The 18,086-nt window shown below is 43.5% G+C and overlaps 3 non-coding genes across 3 annotated transcripts; all 3 read left to right on the forward strand.

Annotated features, from left to right (window-relative positions):
* Window positions 1-2,603: 2,603 nt before the first annotated feature.
* On the forward strand, window positions 2,604-2,686 carry TRNAM-CAU (transfer RNA methionine (anticodon CAU)). The gene has a single exon. It is a non-coding gene; the product is annotated as a tRNA-Met (tRNA).
* Window positions 2,687-5,460: 2,774 nt separating this feature from the next.
* On the forward strand, window positions 5,461-5,543 carry TRNAL-CAG (transfer RNA leucine (anticodon CAG)). Its single transcript has one exon. It is a non-coding gene; the product is annotated as a tRNA-Leu (tRNA).
* An 11,362-nt stretch (window positions 5,544-16,905) lies between these two features.
* On the forward strand, window positions 16,906-16,988 carry TRNAL-CAG (transfer RNA leucine (anticodon CAG)). Its single transcript has one exon. It is a non-coding gene; the product is annotated as a tRNA-Leu (tRNA).
* Window positions 16,989-18,086: the final 1,098 nt, after the last annotated feature.

Consider the following 18,086-nt stretch of genomic DNA (forward strand, 5'->3'; position numbering starts at 1 on the left):
TGGTAAATATTATTATTGTGTTTCTTGTTCTTCCAAAACTACCTCTCTCAAAAGTAGTAGAACGGCAGTGCACACCTTGGGACCACCCCAGAATAGAAAGGAATGCCTGCGAGCAGAAAACTTAGAGCACACAGCAAACTGTATTATATATTATATTAGCAGCCCTGCCAAGTACTCAGGGCCATGCGTCATGTGCTGCTCCAGTCCAGCTTTTTTCGTTGAATTCTGGGATTTGTAGTTTTGTTTGTGCCATTAGAAAACCGCCACAGAATTCAATGGCAAAAACCTGTACTGGAGCAGCACAAAACGCAGGGACCTGGTAAACTTGCCAGCAATGTGATAATATGGCCTGACACGTAAGGCTGATGCTTGTGTAGTGAGATAACGTTTTGTATGTTATCTATGTGTTGTGTGTATGTTATTTGCATAGCACACACAACCAAAGCGCAGTAGAGTTCTGTAGATGATCAAAGGCAAGCATAAACTCAATGAGTGATAGTAGACATTTAGGGGCAGATTTATCATTCCTTGACGCAGCACAATGCGACAAGCTGCCTTGCTGCTCTGCGTGAAAGGGAGAGGACAGGTATGCACTGTATTTACCATTATACAGTGCATTTCTGTCTTTTCCTTTTGGCTGCCTAGCACCAAAGCAGGCAGGCACGCTTGCGTCCTGTTTCATGGGTGACTTTGAAGGAGCCGAGATTGTTTTTGTGCACCCAGGGATAACTTCCTACACAGAAACAATCCTAAGAGGCATTTACCTCTGTACGTATCCTGCCGAAGGAAGAACAGGTAGAAAGAGGGGAAAACAAGGAGAAATAAAGATATTTCTTCTCGTTATGCCTCACATGGCAAGCCGTGGCATTGTGACGCATTCCCAGACTACGAATGAGAAATCTGGGAATGTGCCAAAATCCTTGGGTGAATGCGTGGGAACACCCACTTTCACCCATGGAACACCTCCCTGCTGCAGAGTAAAGCAGACAGAGATTTGAGCTGTAGCATAGTATTAGTAGTAAAGGTAGTAGTAGTGATGGAAGTAGTTACAGAACTAGCAGTAGTCCCAGTAATAGTGTGAAATGCAGAAGTATTGGTAGAAGTAGTCAGAGTACTACTAGCAGACACAAAAATAATGGAAATAGTAATAAAAGTAGCAGCAGATGTGTAGTCACAATACTAGCAGTAGGAATTGTAGGAGTGAAATAGCAGTAGTAGTGGAAGTGGTGATAAACTATTAGAAAGCATTGTACTAGTAGTAAGGAAATTACCACCAGTAGTGAAGTAGCATTAGTGCTAGTAGTAGTAGTACTGGTAGTTGTAGTGGTACTGAAGGAAGCAGTAGTAGTGTAAGTAGTCACAGTATTAGTAGTAGTCATTGTGGTAGTAGCAGTAAGAAATGTATCAATAGTAGTGTAAGCAGTAACAGTATTAGTAGTATTCATTGCAGTAGCAGTAGGATAAGTAGTCACAGTATTACTTTATCCATTGTGGTAGTAATAGTGATAAATGTAGCATTGACAATTTAAGTAATCCAAGTGCTTTTAGTAGCAAAGTATTATTAGTAAAGGTAGCAGTAGTGATGGAAATAGTTACTGAACTCCCTCTCCACCAGGAGCCACGCCAGGCTAAAGCAGAGGCTCGGGTTCCAGGGTGTAATGAACCCAGTATCTGAGGGTCAGTTTGTGGCACCTCTCTTCTCAACCGGACTCTCATGACTCCGAGTTAAGACCCCAGCAATGCTTTGCTCCTTTAGCTTGTGTTTATATTTGCTTCCCTTCTGCAGTCCTCTGTTCACCAATGTTTTTTTGTAATTTAAGTAACTTCAAACCATCTACTTTCTCTCCATCATTAACAATTTGTGTGATTCCAAAGTTATAAAAAAAATGTGTTTCCACGCGGGACCTTTCACATGTGATGCGAACGTGATAACTATTACACTACGGACACTCAAGTGCAAGGCACTGAGAGATTCGTGAACAAATCCCAAATGAGAGCAGGTGCCACCCATGGGATACAATCAACAGTGAAATTATTTCCAGAGCTTGTCATTGCTCCCTTCATTTACTGTCTGCATTTGCCATCGGTTTGTTCATCCATCCTGCTGCTGAAAACCTCTTGCTGAGCCCATTCCCTTCAATGTATTCTGAATTCTCACGAACTCGCTGAGTTTTCTCTGTGGCTGGTACCCGCTCGGTTTTCGAGGCAGCTCGGCCCAGAGTTATCAGAACGGTAGGCGCATGCTTGGGCCTGTGGCTGAGGTGGCCTTCATGATTCCAGCGCCCCAAAGCCTGTCCTGCATCGAGAGCAATAAACTAATCGCAGGCTGTGTTGCAGCTGCAAAGTTTGAGTCTGATGGTTTTCTTTGTGATATTATTTCCCGTTGTGGAGAATCGATCCTCCAAAGAACCCCAAATAAGTCAGGTTTTTTAAATGATCGGAGTGGGGCAAAAGGAACAGGTGATTGGAAAGATGGCATATTAAAGGGCGTTGATACTGGAGGCGCGGACCACATGAGAAAAAATTTGTAGAATCTGCTGGAATGGAGAAGGCAGTTTATTGATAGAAACTGTCATGTGCACCACAAGAAACTAGTATTACCTGTCAGGATGGCCGAGCGGTCTAAGGCGCTGCGTTCATGTTGCAGTCTCCCCTGGAGGCGTGGGTTCGAATCCCACTTCTGACAAATTGCTTTTATTTAGCTGCTTGCATAAACGGCCAGCTCAAGGACTAGCTCAACATTACACACCACCTGTAAGCCTGTAAAAGAATGACACTATTTCATACTTCCTATACAACTTACCTGAATGTGCCTGCACGAAAAAAACATCTCAGGAGTACGAAAGGTCTAAGGCACATCTGGTAAATATTATTATTGTGTTTCTTTTTCTTCCAAAACTACCTCTCTCAAAAGTAGTAGAACGGCAGTGCACACCTTGGGACCTCCCCAGAACAGAAAGGAATGCCTGCGAGCAGAAAAACTTAGAGCACACAGCAAACTGTATTATATATTATATTAGCAGCCCTGCCAAGTACTCAGGGCCATGCGTCATGTGCTGCTCCAGTCCAGCTTTTTTCGTTGAATTCTGGGATTTGTAGTTTTGTTTGTGCCATTAGAAAACCGCCACAGAATTCAATGGCAAAAACCTGTACTGGAGCAGCACAAAACGCAGGGACCTGGTAAACTTGCCAGCAATGTGATAAGATGGCCTGAGACGTAAGGCTGATGCTTGTGTAGTGAGATAACGTTTTGTATGTTATATATGTGTTGTGTGTATGTTATTTGCATAGCGCACACAACCAAAGCGCAGTAGAGTTCTGTAGATGATCAAAGGCAAGCATAAACTCAATGAGTGATACTAGACACTTAGGGGCAGATTTATCATTCCTTGACGCAGCGCAATGCGACAAGCTGCCTTGCTGCTCTGCGTGAAAGGGAGAGGACAGGTATGCACTGTATTTACCATTATACAGTGCATTTCTGTCTTTTCCTTTTGGCTGCCTAGCACCAAAGCAGGCAGGCACGCTTGCGTCGTGTTTCATGGGTGCCTTTGAAGGAGCCGAGATTGTTTTTGTGCACCCAGGGATAACTTCCTACACAGAAACAATCCTAAGAGGCATTTACCTCTGTACGTATCCTGCCGAAGGAAGCACAGGTAGATAGAGGGAAAAACAAGGAGAAATAAAGATATTTCTTCTCGTTATGCCTCACATGGCAAGCTGTGGCATTGTGACGCATTCCCAGACTACGAATGAGAAATCTGGGAATGTGCCAAAATCCTTGAGTGGATGCGTGGAAACACCCACTTTCACCCATGGAACACCTCCCTGCTGCAGAGTAAAGCAGACAGAGATTTGAGCTGTAGCATAGTATTAGTAGTAAAGGTAGTAGTAGTGATGGAAGTAGTTACAGAACTAGCAGTAGTCCCAGTAATAGTGTGAAATGCAGAAGTATTGGTAGAAGTAGTCAGAGTACTACTAGCAGACACAAAAATAATGGTAATAGTAATAAAAGTAGCAGCAGATGTGTAGTCACAATACTAGCAGTAGGAATTGTAGGAGTGAAATAGCAGTAGTAGTGGAAGTGGTGATAAACTATTAGAAAGCATTGTACTAGTAGTAAGGAAATTACCACCAGTAGTGAAGTAGCATTAGTGCTAGTAGTAGTAGTACTGGTAGTTGTAGTGGTACTGAAGGTAGCAGTAGTAGTGTAAGTAGTCACAGTATTAGTAGTAGTCATTGTGGTAGTAGCAGTAAGAAATGTATCAATAGTAGTGTAAGCAGTCACAGTATTAGTAGTATTCATTGCAGTAGCAGTAGGATAAGTAGTCACAGTATTACTTTATCCATTGTGGTAGTAATAGTAATAAATGTAGCAGTGACAATTTAAGTAATCCAAGTGCTCTTAGTAGCATAGTATTATTAGTAAAGGTAGCAGTAGTGATGGAAATAGTTACTGAACTCCCTCTCCACCAGGAGCCACGCCAGGCTAAAGCAGAGGCTCGAGTTCCAGGGTGTGATGAACCCAGTATCTGAGGGTCAGTTTGTGGCACCTCTCTTCTCAACCGGACTCTCATGACTCCGAGTTAAGACCCCAGCAATGCTTTGCTCCTTTAGCTTGTGTTTATATTTGCTTCCCTTCTGCAGTCCTCTGTTCACCAATGTTTTTTTGTAATTTAAGTAACTTCAAACTATCTACTTTCTCTCCATCATTAACAATTTGTGTGATTCCAAAGTTATAAAAAAAATGTGTTTCCACCCGGGACCTTTCACATGTGATGCGAACGTGATAACTATTACACTACGGACACTCAAGTGCAAGGCACTGAGAGATTCGTGAACAAATCCCAAATGAGAGCAGGTGCCACCCATGGGATACAATCAACAGTGGAATTATTTCCAGAGCTTGTCATTGCTCCCTTCATTTACTGTCTGCATTTGCCATTGGTTTGTTCATCCATTCTGCTGCTGAAAACCTCTTGCTGAGCCCATTCCCTTAAGTGTATTCTGAATTCTCACGAACTCGCTGAGTTTTCTCTGTGGCTGGTACCCCGCTCGGTTTTCGAGGCAGCTCGGCACAGAGTTAACTGAACGGTAGGTGCATGCTGGGGCCTGTGGCTGAGGTGGGCTTCATGATTCCAGCGCCCCGAAGCCTGTCCTGCATCGAGAGCAATAAACTAATCGCAGGCTCTGTTGCAGCAGTTTGAGTCTGATGGTTTTCTTTGTTATATTATTTCCTGTTGTGGGGAATCGATCCTCCAAAGAACCCCAAATAAGTCAGGTTTTTTAAATGATCGGAGTGGGGCAAAAGGAACAGGTGCTTGGAAAGATGGCATATTAAAGGGCGTTGATACTGGAGGCGCGGACCACATGAGAAAAAATTTGTAGAATCTGCTGGAATGGAGAAGGCAGTTTATTGATAGAAACTGTCATGTGCACCAGAAGAAGCTAGTATTACCTGTCAGGATGGCTGAGCGGTCTAAGGCGCTGCGTTCAGGTCGCAGTCTCCCCTGGAGGCGTGGGTTCGAATCCCACTTCTGACAAATCGCTTTTATTTAGCTGCTTGCATAAACGGCCAGCTCAAGGACTAGCTCAACATTACACACCACCTAATATATGCCTGTAAAAGAATGACACTATTTCATACTTCCTATACAACTTACCTGAATGTGCCTGCACGAAATAAACATCTCAGGAGTACGAAAGGTCTAAGGCACATCTGGTAAATATTATTATTGTGTTTCTTGTTCTTCCAAAACTACCTCTCTCAAAAGTAGTAGAACGGCAGTGCACACCTTGGGACCACCCCAGAACAGAAAGGAATGCCTGCGAGCAGAAAAACTCAGAGCACACAGCAAACTGTATTATATATTATATTAGCAGCCCTGCCAAGTACTCAGGGCCATGCGTCATGTGCTGCTCCAGTCCAGCTTTTTTCGTTAAATTCTGGGATTTGTAGTTTTGTTTGTGCCATTAGAAAACCGCTACAGAATTCAATGGCAAAAACCTGTACTGGAGCAGCACAAAACGCAGGGACCTGGTAAACTTGCCAGCAATGTGATAATATGGCCTGAGACGTAAGGCTGATGCTTGTGTAGTGAGATAACTTTTTGTATGTTATCTATGTGTTGTGTGTATGTTATTTGCATAGCGCACACATCCAAAGCGCAGTAGAGTTCTGTAGATGATCAAAGGCAAGCATAAACTCAATGAGTGATAGTAGACACTTAGGGGCAGATTTCTCATTCCTTGACGCAGCGCAATGCGACAAGCTGCCTTGCTGCTCTGCGTGAAAGGGAGAGGACAGGTATGCACTGTATTTACCATTATACAGTCCATTTCTGTCTTTTACTTTTGGCTGCCTAGCACCAAAGCAGGCAGGCACGCTTGCATCGTGTTTCATGGGTGCCTTTGAAGGAGCCGAGATTGTTTTTGTGCACCCAGGGATAACTTCCTACACAGAAACAATCCTAAGAGGCATTTACCTCTGTACGTATCCTGCCGAAGGAAGCACAGGTAGAAAGAGGGAAAAACAAGGAGAAATAAAGATATTTCTTCTCGTTATGCCTCACATGGCAAGCCGTGGCATTGTGACGCATTCCCAGACTACGAATGAGAAATCTGGGAATGTGCCAAAATCCTTGGGTGGATGCGTGGGAACACCCACTTTCACCCATGGAACACCTCCCTGCTGCAGAGTAAAGCAGACAGAGATTTGAGCTGTAGCATAGTATTAGTAGTAAAGGTAGTAGTAGTGATGGAAGTAGTTACAGAACTAGCAGTAGTCCCAGTAATAGTGTGAAATGCAGAAGTATTGGTAGAAGTAGTCAGAGTACTACTAGCAGACACAAAAATAATGGTAATAGTAATAAAAGTAGCAGCAGATGTGTAGTCACAATACTAGCAGTAGGAATTGTAGGAGTGAAATAGCAGTAGTAGTGGAAGTGGTGATAAACTATTAGAAAGCATTGTACTAGTAGTAAGGAAATTACCACCAGTAGTGAAGTAGCATTAGTGCTAGTAGTAGTAGTACTGGTAGTTGTAGTGGTACTGAAGGTAGCAGTAGTAGTGTAAGTAGTCACAGTATTAGTAGTAGTCATTGTGGTAGTAGCAGTGAGAACTGTATCAATAGTAGTGTAAGCAGTCACAGTATTAGTAGTATTCATTGCAGTAGCAGTAGGATAAGTAGTCACAGTATTACTTTATACATTGTGGTACTAATAGTGATAAATGTAGCAGTGACAATTTAAGTAATCCAAGTGCTTTTAGTAGCATAGTATTATTAGTAAAGGTAGCAGTAGTGATGGAAATAGTTACTGAACTCCCTCTCCACCAGGAGCCACGCCAGGCTAAAGCAGAGGCTCGGGTTCCAGGGTGTAATGAACCCAGTATCTGAGGGTCAGTTTGTGGCACCTCTCTTCTCAACCGGACTCTCATGACTCCGAGTTAAGACCCCAGCAATGCTTTGCTCCTTTAGCTTGTGTTTATATTTGCTTCCCTTCTGCAGTCCTCTGTTCACCAATGTTTTTTTGTAATTTAAGTAACTTCAAACCATCTACTTTCTCTCCATCATTAACAATTTGTGTGATTCCAAAGTTATAAAAAAAATGTGTTTCCACCCGGGACCTTTCACATGTGATGTGAACGTGATAACTATTACACTACAGACACTCAAGTGCAAGGCACTGAGAGATTCATGAACAAATCCCAAATGAGAGCAGGTGCCACCCATGGGATACAATCAACAGTGAAATTATTTCCAGAGATTGTCATTGCTCCCTTCATTTACTGTCTGCATTTGCCATTGGTTTGTTCATCCATTCTGCTGCTGAAAACCTCTTGCTGAGCCCATTCCCTTCAGTGTATTCTGAATTCTCACGAACTCGCTGAGTTTTCTCTGTGGCTGGTACCCGCTCGGTTTTCGAGGCAGCTCGGCCCAGAGTTATCAGAACGGTAGGCGCATGCTTGGGCCTGTGGAGGAGGTGGCCTTCATGATTCCAGCGCCCCAAAGCCTGTCCTGCATCGAGAGCAATAAACTAATCGCAGGCTGTGTTGCAGCTGCAAAGTTTGAGTCTGATGGTTTTCTTTGTGATATTATTTCCCGTTGTGGCGAATCGATCCTCCAAAGAACCCCAAATAAGTCAGGTTTTTTAAATGATCGGAGTGGGCAAAAGGAACAGGTGATTGGAAAGATGGCATATTAAAGGGCGTTGATACTGGAGGCGCGGACCACATGAGAAAAAATTTGTAGAATCTGCTGGAATGGAGAAGGCAGTTTATTGATAGAAACTGTCATGTGCACCACAAGAAGCTAGAATTACCTGTCAGGATGGCTGAGCGGTCTAAGGCGCAGCGTTCAGGTTGCAGTCTCCCCTGGAGGCGTGGGTTCGAATCCCACTTCTGACAAATTGCTTTTATTTAGCTGCTTGCATAAACGGCCAGCTCAAGGACTAGCTCAACATTACACACCACCTGTAAGCCTGTAAAAGAATGACACTATTTCATACTTCCTATACAACTTACCTGAATGTGCCTGCACGAAAAAAACATCTCAGGAGTACGAAAGGTCTAAGGCACATCTGGTAAATATTATTATTGTGTTTCTTGCTCTTCCAAAACTACCTCTCTCAAAAGTAGTAGAACGGCAGTGCACACCTTGGGACCACCCCAGAACAGAAAGGGATGCCTGCGAGCAGAAAAACTTAGAGCACACAGCAAACTGTATTATATATTATATTAGCAGCCCTGCCAAGTACTCAGGGCCATGCGTCATGTGCTGCTCCAGTCCAGCTTTTTTCGTTGAATTCTGGGATTTGTAGTTTTGTTTGTGCCATTAGAAAACCGCCACAGAATTCAATGGCAAAAACCTGTACTGGAGCAGCACAAAACGCAGGGACCTGGTAAACTTGCCAGCAATGTGATAATATGGCCTGAGACGTAAGGCTGATGCTTTTGTAGTGAGATAACGTTTTGTATGTTATCTATGTGTTGTGTGTATGTTATTTGCATAGCGCACACAACCAAAGCGCAGTAGAGTTCTGTAGATGATCAAAGGCAAGCATAAACTCAATGAGTGATAGTAGACACTTAGGGGCAGATTTATCATTCCTTGACGCAGCGCAATGCGACAAGCTGCCTTGCTGCTCTGCGTGAAAGGGAGAGGACAGGTATGCACTGTATTTACCATTATACAGTGCATTTCTGTCTTTTCCTTTTGGCTGCCTAGCACCAAAGCAGGCAGGCACGCTTGCGTCGTGTTTCATGGGTGCCTTTGAAGGAGCCGAGATTGTTTTTGTGCACCCAGGGATAACTTCCTACACAGAAACAATCCTAAGAGGCACTTACCTCTGTACGTATCCTGCCGAAGGAAGCACAGGTAGAAAGAGGGAAAAACAAGGAGAAATAAAGATATTTCTTCTCGTTATGCCTCACATGGCAAGCCGTGGCATTGTGACGCATTCCCAGACTACGAATTAGAAATCTGGGAATGTGCCGAATTCCATGGGTGGATGCGTGGGAACACCCACTTTCACCCATGGAACACCTCCCTGCTGCAGAGTAAAGCAGACAGAGATTTGAGCTGTAGCATAGTATTAGTAGTTAAGGTAGTAGTAGTGATGGAAGTAGTTACAGAACTAGCAGTAGTCCCAGTAATAGTGTGAAATGCAGAAGTATTGGTAGAAGTAGTCAGAGTACTACTAGCAGACACAAAAATAATGGTAATAGTAATAAAAGTAGCAGCAGATGTGTAGTCACAATACTAGCAGTAGGAATTGTAGGAGTGAAATAGCAGTAGTAGTGGAAGTGGTGATAAACTATTAGAAAGCATTGTACTAGTAGTAAGGAAATTACCACCAGTAGTGAAGTAGCATTAGTGCTAGTAGTAGTAGTACTGGTAGTTGTAGTGGTACTGAAGGTAGCATTAGTAGTGTAAGTAGTCACAGTATTAGTAGTAGTCATTGTGGTAGTAGCAGTAAGAAATGTATCAATAGTAGTGTAAGCAGACACAGTATTAGTAGTATTCATTGCAGTAGCAGTAGGATAAGTAGTCACAGTATTACTTTATCCATTGTGGTAGTAATAGTAATAAATTTAGCAGTGACAATTTAAGTAATCCAAGTGCTCTTAGTAGCATAGTATTATTAGTAAAGGTAGCAGTAGTGATGGAAATAGTTACTGAACTCCCTCTCCACCAGGAGCCACGCCAGGCTAAAGCAGAGGCTCGGGTTCCAGGGTGTAATGAACCCAGTATCTGAGGGCCAGTTCGTGGCACATCTCTTCTCAACCGGACTCTCATGACTCCGAGTTAAGACCCCAGCAATGCTTTGCTCCTTTAGCTTGTGTTTATATTTGCTTCCCTTCTGCAGTCCTCTGTTCACCAATGTTTTTTTGTAATTTAAGTAACTTCAAACCATCTACTTTCTCTGCATCATTAACAATTTGTGTGATTCAAAAGTTATTAAAAAACTGTGTTTCCACCCGGGACCTTTCACATGTGATGCGAACGTGATAACTATTACACTACGGACACTCAAGTGCAAGGCACTGAGAGATTCGTGAACAAATCCCAAATGAGAGCAGGTGCCACCCATGGGATACAATCAACAGTGGAATTATTTCCAGAGCTTGTCATTGCTCCCTTCATTTACTGTCTGCATTTGCCATTGGTTTGTTCATCCATTCTGCTGCTGAAAACCTCTTGCTGAGCCCATTCCCTTAAGTGTATTCTGAATTCTCACGAACTCGCTGAGTTTTCTCTGTGGCTGGTACCCCGCTCGGTTTTCGAGGCAGCTCGGTCCAGAGTTATCAGAACGGTAGGCGCATGCTGGGGCCTGTGGCTGAGGTGGCCTTCATGATTCCAGCGCCCCGAAGCCTGTCCTGCATCGAGAGCAATAAACTAATCACAGGCTCTGTTGCAGCAGCAAAGTTTGAGTCTGATGGTTTTCTTTGTGATATTATTTCCTGTTGTGGCGAATCGATCCTCCAAAGAACCCCAAATAAGTCAGGTTTTTTAAATGATCGGAGTGGGGCAAAAGGAACAGGTGCTTGGAAAGATGGCATATTAAAGGGCGTTGATACTGGAGGCGCGGACCACATGAGAAAAAATTTGTAGAATCTGCTGGAATGGAGAAGGCAGTTTATTGATAGAAACTGTCATGTGCATCAGAAGAAACTAGTATTACCTGTCAGGATGGCCGAGTGGTCTAAGGTGCTGCGTTCAGGTCACAGTCTCCCCTGGAGGTGTGGGTTCGAATCCCACTTCCGACAAATCGCTTTTATTTAGCTGCTTGCATAAACGGCCAGCTCAAGGACTAGCTCAACATTACACACCACCTAATATATGCCTGTAAAAGAATGACACTATTTCATACTTCCTATACAACTTACCTGAATGTGCCTGCACGAAAAAAACATCTCAGGAGTACGAAAGGTCAAAGGCACATCTGGTAAATATTATTATTGTGTTTCTTGTTCTTCCAAAACTACCTCTCTCAAAAGTAGCAGAACGGCAGTGCACACCTTGGGACCACCCCAGAACAGAAAGGAATGCCTGCGAGCAGAAAAACTTAGAGCACACAGCAAACTGTATTATATATTATATTAGCAGCCCTACCAAGTACTCAGAGCCATGCGTCATGTGCTGCTCCAGCCCAGCTTTTTTCGTTGAATTCTGGGATTTGTAGTTTTGTTTGTGCCATTAGAAAACCGCCACAGAATTCAATGGCAAAAACCTGTACTGGAGCAGCACAAAACACAGGGACCTGGTAAACTTGCCAGCAATGTGATAATATGGCCTGAGACGTAAGGCTGATGCTTGTGTAGTGAGATAACGTTTTGTATGTTATCTATGTGTTGTGTGTATGTTATTTGCATAGCGCACACAACCAAAGCGCAGTAGAGTTCTGTAGATGATCAAAGGCATGCATAAACTCAATGAGTGATAGTAGACACTTAGGGGCAGATTTATCATTCCTTGACGCAGCGCAATGCGACAAGCTGCCTTGCTACTCTGCGTGAAAGGGAGAGGACAGGTATGCACTGTATTTACCATTATACAGTGCATTTCTGTCTTTTCCTTTTGGCTGCCTAGCACCAAAGCAGGCAGGCACGCTTGCGTCGTGTTTCATGGGTGCCTTTGAAGGAGCCGAGATTGTTTTTGTGCACCCAGGGATAACTTCCTACACAGAAACAATCCTAAGAGGCACTTACCTCTGTACGTATCCTGCCGAAGGAAGCAGAGGTAGAAAGAGGGAAAAACAAGGAGAAATAAAGATATTTCTTCTCGTTATGCCTCACATGGCAAGCCGTGGCATTGTGACGCATTCCCAGACTACGAATGAGAAATCTGGGAATGTGCCAAAATCTATGGGTGGATGCGTGGGAACACCCACTTTCACCCATGGAACACCTCCCTGCTGCAGAGTAAAGCAGACAGAGATTTGAGCTGTAGCATAGTATTAGTAGTAAAGGTAGTAGTAGTGATGGAACTAGTTACAGAACTAGCAGTAGTCCCAGTAATAGTGTGAAATGCAGAAGTATTGGTAGAAGTAGTCAGAGTACTACTAGCAGACACAAAAATAATGGTAATAGTAATAAAAGTAGCAGCAGATGTGTAGTCACAATACTAGCAGTAGGATTTGTAGGAGTGAAATAGCAGTAGTAGTGGAAGTGGTGATAAACTATTAGAAAGCATTGTACTAGTAGTAAGGAAATTACCACCAGTAGTGAAGTAGCATTAGTGCTAGTAGTAGTAGTACTGGTAGTTGTAGTGGTACTGAAGGTAGCAGTAGTAGTGTAAGTAGTCACAGTATTAGTAGTAGTCATTGTGGTAGTAGCAGTAAGAAATGTATCAATAGTAGTGTAAGCAGTAACAGTATTAGTAGTATTCATTGCAGTAGCAGTAGGATAAGTAGTCACAGTATTACTTTATCCATTGTGGTAGTAATAGTGATAAATGTAGCAGTGACAATTTAAGTAATCCAAGTGCTCTTAGTAGCATAGTATTATTAGTAAAGGTAGCAGTAGTGATGGAAATAGTTACTGAACTCCCTCTCCACCAGGAGCCACGCCAGGCTAAAGCAGAGGCTCGGGTTCCAGGGTGTAATGAACCCAGTATCTGAGGGTCAGTTTGTGGCACCTCTCTTCTCAACCGGACTCTCATGACTCCGAGTTAAGACCCCAGCAATGCTTTGCTCCTTTAGCTTGTGTTTATATTTGCTTCCCTTCTGCAGTCCTCTGTTCACCAATGTTTTTTTGTAATTTAAGTAACTTCAAACCATCTACTTTCTCTCCATCATTAACAATTTGTGTGATTCCAAAGTTATAAAAAAACTGTGTTTCCACCCGAGACCTTTCACATGTGATGCGAACGTGATAACTATTACACTACGGACACTCAAGTGCAAGGCACTGAGAGATTCGTGAAAAAATCCCAAATGAGAGCAGGTGCCACCCATGGGATACAATCAACAGTGAAATTATTTCCAGAGCTTGTCATTGCTCCCTTCATTTACTGTCGGCATTTGCCATCGGTTTGTTCATCCATTCTGCTGCTGAAAACCTCTTGCTGAGCCCATTCCCTTAAGTGTATTCTGAATTCTCACGAACTCGCTGAGTTTTCTCTGTGGCTGGTACCCCGGTCGGTTTTCGAGGCAGCTCGGCCCAGAGTTATCAGAACGGTAGGTGCATGCTGGGGCCTGTGGCTGAGGTGGCCTTCATGATTCCAGCGCCCCGAAGCCTGTCCTGCATCGAGAGCAATAAACTAATCGCAGGCTGTGTTGCAGCAGCAAAGTTTGAGTCTGATGGTTTTCTTTGAGATATTATTTCCCGTTGTGGCAAATCGATCCTCCAAAGAACCCCAAATAAGTCAGGTTTTTTAAATGATCGGAGTGGGGCAAAAGGAACAGGTGCTTGGAAAGATGGCATATTAAAGGGCGTTGATACTGGAGGCGCGGACCACATGAGAAAAAATTTGTAGAATCTGCTGGAATGGAGAAGGCAGTTTATTGATAGAAACTGTCATGTGCACCACAAGAAGTTAGTATTACCTGTCAGGATGGCCGAGCGGTCTAAGGCGCTGCGTTCAGGTCACAGTCTCCCCTGGAGGCGTGGGTTCGAATCCCACTTCTGACAAATCGCCTTTATTTAGCTGCTTGCATAAACGGCCAGCTCAAGGACTAGCTCAACATTACACACCACCTGTAAGCCTGTATAAGAATGACACTATTTCATACTTCCTATACAACTTACCTGAATGTGCCTGCACGAAAAAAACATCTCAGGAGTACGAAAGGTCTAAGGCACATCTGGTAAATATTATTATTGTGTTTCTTGTTCTTCCAAAACTACCTCTCTCAAAAGTAGTAGAACGGCAGTGCACACCTTGGGACCACCCCAGAACAGAAAGGAATGCCTGCGAGCAGAAAAACTTAGAGCACACAGCAAACTGTATTATATATTATATTAGCAGCCCTGCCAAGTACTCAGGGCCAGGCGTCATGTGCTGCTCCAGTCCAGCTTTTTTCGTTGAATTCTGGGATTTGTAGTTTTGTTTGTGCCATTAGAAAACCGCCACAGAATTCAATGGCAAAAACCTGTACTGGAGCAGCACAAAACACAGGGACCTGGTAAACTTGCCAGCAATGTGATAATATGTCCTGATACGTAAGGCTGATGCTTGTGTAATGAGATAACGTTTTGTATGTTATCTATGTGTTGTGTGTATGTTATTTGCATAGCGCACACAACCAAAGCGCAGTAGAGTTCTGTAGATAATCAAAGGCAAGCATAAACTCATTGAGTGATAGTAGACACTTAGGGGCAGATTTGTCATTCCTTGACGCAGCGCAATGTGACAAGCTGCCTTGCTGCTCTGCGTGAAAGGGAGAGGACAGGTAGGCACTGTATTTACCATTATACAGTGCATTTCTGTCTTTTCCTTTTGGCTGCCTAGCACCAAAGCAGGCAGGCACGCTTGCGTCGTGTTTCATGGGTGCCTTTGAAGGAGCCGAGATTGTTTTTGTGCACCCAGGGATAACTTCCTACACAGAAACAATCCTAAGAGGCACTTACCTCTGTACGTATCCTGCCGAAGGAAGCACAGGTAGAAAGAGGGAAAAACAAGGAGAAATAAAGATATTTCTTCTCGTTATGCCTCACATGTCAAGCCGTGGCATTGTGACGCATTCCCAGACTACGAATGAGAAATCTGTGAATGTGCCAAAATCCTTGGGTGGATGCGTGGGAACACCCACTTTCACCCATGGAACACCTCCCTGCTGCAGAGTAAAGCAGACAGAGATTTGAGCTGTAGCATAGTATTAGTAGTAAAGGTAGTAGTAGTGATGGAAGTAGTTACAGAACTAGCAGTAGTCCCAGTAATAGTGTGAAATGCAGAAGTATTGGTAGAAGTAGTCAGAGTATTACTAGCAGACACAAAAATAATGGTAATAGTAATAAAAGTAGAAGCAGATGTGTAGTCACAATACTAGCAGTAGGAATTGTAGGAGTGAAATAGCAGTAGTAGTGGAAGTGGTGATAAACTATTAGAAAGCATTGTACTAGTAGTAAGGAAATTACCACCAGTAGTGAAGTAGCATTAGTGCTAGTAGTAGTAGTACTGGTAGTTGTAGTGGTACTGAAGGTAGCAGTAGTAGTGTAAGTAGTCACAGTATTAGTAGTAGTCATTGTGGTGGTAGCAGTAAGAAATGTATCAATAGTAGTGTAAGCAGTCACAGTATTAGTAGTATTCATTGCAGTAGCAGTAGGATAAATAGTCACAGTATTACTTTATCCATTGTGGTAGTAATAGTAATAAATGTAGCAGTGACAATTTAAGTAATCCAAGTGCTCTTAGTAGCATAGTATTATTAGTAAAGGTAGCAGTAGTGATGGAAATAGTTACTGAACTCCCTCTCCACCAGGAGCCACGCCAGGCTAAAGCAGAGGCTCGGGTTCCAGGGTGTAATGAACCCAGTATCTGAGGGTCAGTTTGTGGCACCTCTCTTCTCAACCGGACTCTCATGACTCCGAGTAAAGACCCCAGCAATGCTTTGCTCCTTTAGCTTGTGTTTATATTTGCTTCCCTTCTGCAGTCCTCTGTTCACCAATGTTTTTTTGTAATTTAAGTAACTTCAAACCATCTACTTTCTCTCCATCATTAACAATTTGTGTGATTCCAAAGTTATAAAAAAAATGTGTTTCCACCCCGGACCTTTCACATGTGATGCGAACGTGATAACTATTACACTACGGACACTCAAGTGCAAGGCACTGAGAGATTCGTGAACAAATCCCAAATGAGAGCAGGTGCAGGATACAATCAACAGTGAAATTATTTCCAGAGGTTGTCATTGCTCCCTTCATTTACTGTCTGCATTTGCCATCGGTTTGTTCATCCATTCTGCTGCTGAAAACCTCTTGCTGAGCCCATTCCCTTAAGTGTATTCTGAATTCTCACGAACTCGCTGAGTTTTCTCTGTGGCTGGTACCCCGCTCGGTTTTCGAGGCAGCTCGGCCCAGAGTTATCAGAACGGTAGGCGTATGCTGGGGCCTGTGGCTGAGGTGGCCTTCATGATTCCAGCGCCCCGAAGCCTGTCCTGCATCGAGAGCAATAAACTAATCGCAGGCTGTGTTGCAGCAGCAAAGTTTGAGTCTGATGGTTTTCTTTGAGATATTATTTCCCGTTGTGGCGAATCGATCCTCCAAAGAACCCCAAATAAGTCAGGTTTTTTAAATGATCGGAGTGGGGCAATAGGAACAGGTGCTTGGAAAGATGGCATATTAAAGCGCGTTGATACTGGAGGCGCGGACCACATGAGAAAAAATTTGTAGAATCTGCTGGAATGGAGAAGGCAGTTTATTGATAGAAACTGTCATGTTCTCCACAAGAAGCTAGTATTACCTGTCAGGATGGCCGAGCGGTCTAAGGCGCTGCGTTCAGGTCGCAGTCTCCCCTGGAGGCGTGGGTTCGAATCCCACTTCTGACAAACCTCTTTTATTTAGCTGCTTGCATAAACGGCCAGCTCAAGGACTAGCTCAACATTACACACCACCTGTAAGCCTGTAAAAGAATGACACTATTTCATACTTCCTATACAACCTACCTGAATGTGCCTGCACGAAAAAAACATCTCCTGAGTACGAAAGGTCTAAGGCACATCTGGTAAATATTATTATTGTGTTTCTTGTTCTTCCAAAACTACCTCTCTCAAAAGTAGTAGAACGGCAGTGCACACCTTGGGACCTCCCCAGAACAGAAAGGAATGCCTGCGAGCAGAAAAACTTAGAGCACACAGCAAACTGTATTATATATTATATTAGCAGCCCTGCCAAGTACTCAGGGCCATGCGTCATGTGCTGCTCCACTCCAGCTTTTTTCGTTGAATTCTGGGATTTGTAGTTTTGTTTGTGCCATCAGAAAACCGCCACAGAATTCAATGGCAAAAACCTGTACTAGAGCAGCACAAAACGCAGGGACCTGGTAAACTTGCCAGCAATGTGATAATATGGCCTGAGACGTAAGGCTGATGCTTGTGTAGTGAGATAATGTTTTGTATGTTATCTATGTGTTGTGTGTATGTTATTTGCATAGCGCACACAACCAAAGCGCAGTAGAGTCCTGTAGATGATCAAAGGCAAGCATAAACTCAATGAGTGATAGTAGACACTTAGGGGCAGATTTATCATTCCTTGACGCAGCGCAATGCGACAAGCTGCCTTGCTGCTCTGCGTGAAAGGGAGAGGACAGGTATGCACTGTATTTACAATTATACAGTGCATTTCTGTCTTTTCACTTTTGGCTGCCTAGCACCAAAGCAGGCAGGCACGCTTGCGTCGTGTTTCATGGGTGCCTTTGAAGGAGCTGAGATTGTTTTTGTGCACCCAGGGATAACTTCCTACACAGAAACAATCCTAAGAGGCACTTACCTCTGTACGTATCCTGCCGAAGGAAGCACAGGTAGAAAGAGGGAAAAACAAGGAGAAATAAAGATATTTCTTCTCGTTATGCCTCACATGGCAAGCCGTGGCATTGTGACGCATTCCCAGACTACGAATGAGAAATCTGGGAATGTGCATAAATCCAT

Source organism: Pleurodeles waltl, chromosome 4_2, assembly GCF_031143425.1.
Source record: "Pleurodeles waltl isolate 20211129_DDA chromosome 4_2, aPleWal1.hap1.20221129, whole genome shotgun sequence".
NCBI lineage: Eukaryota > Metazoa > Chordata > Amphibia > Caudata > Salamandridae > Pleurodeles > Pleurodeles waltl.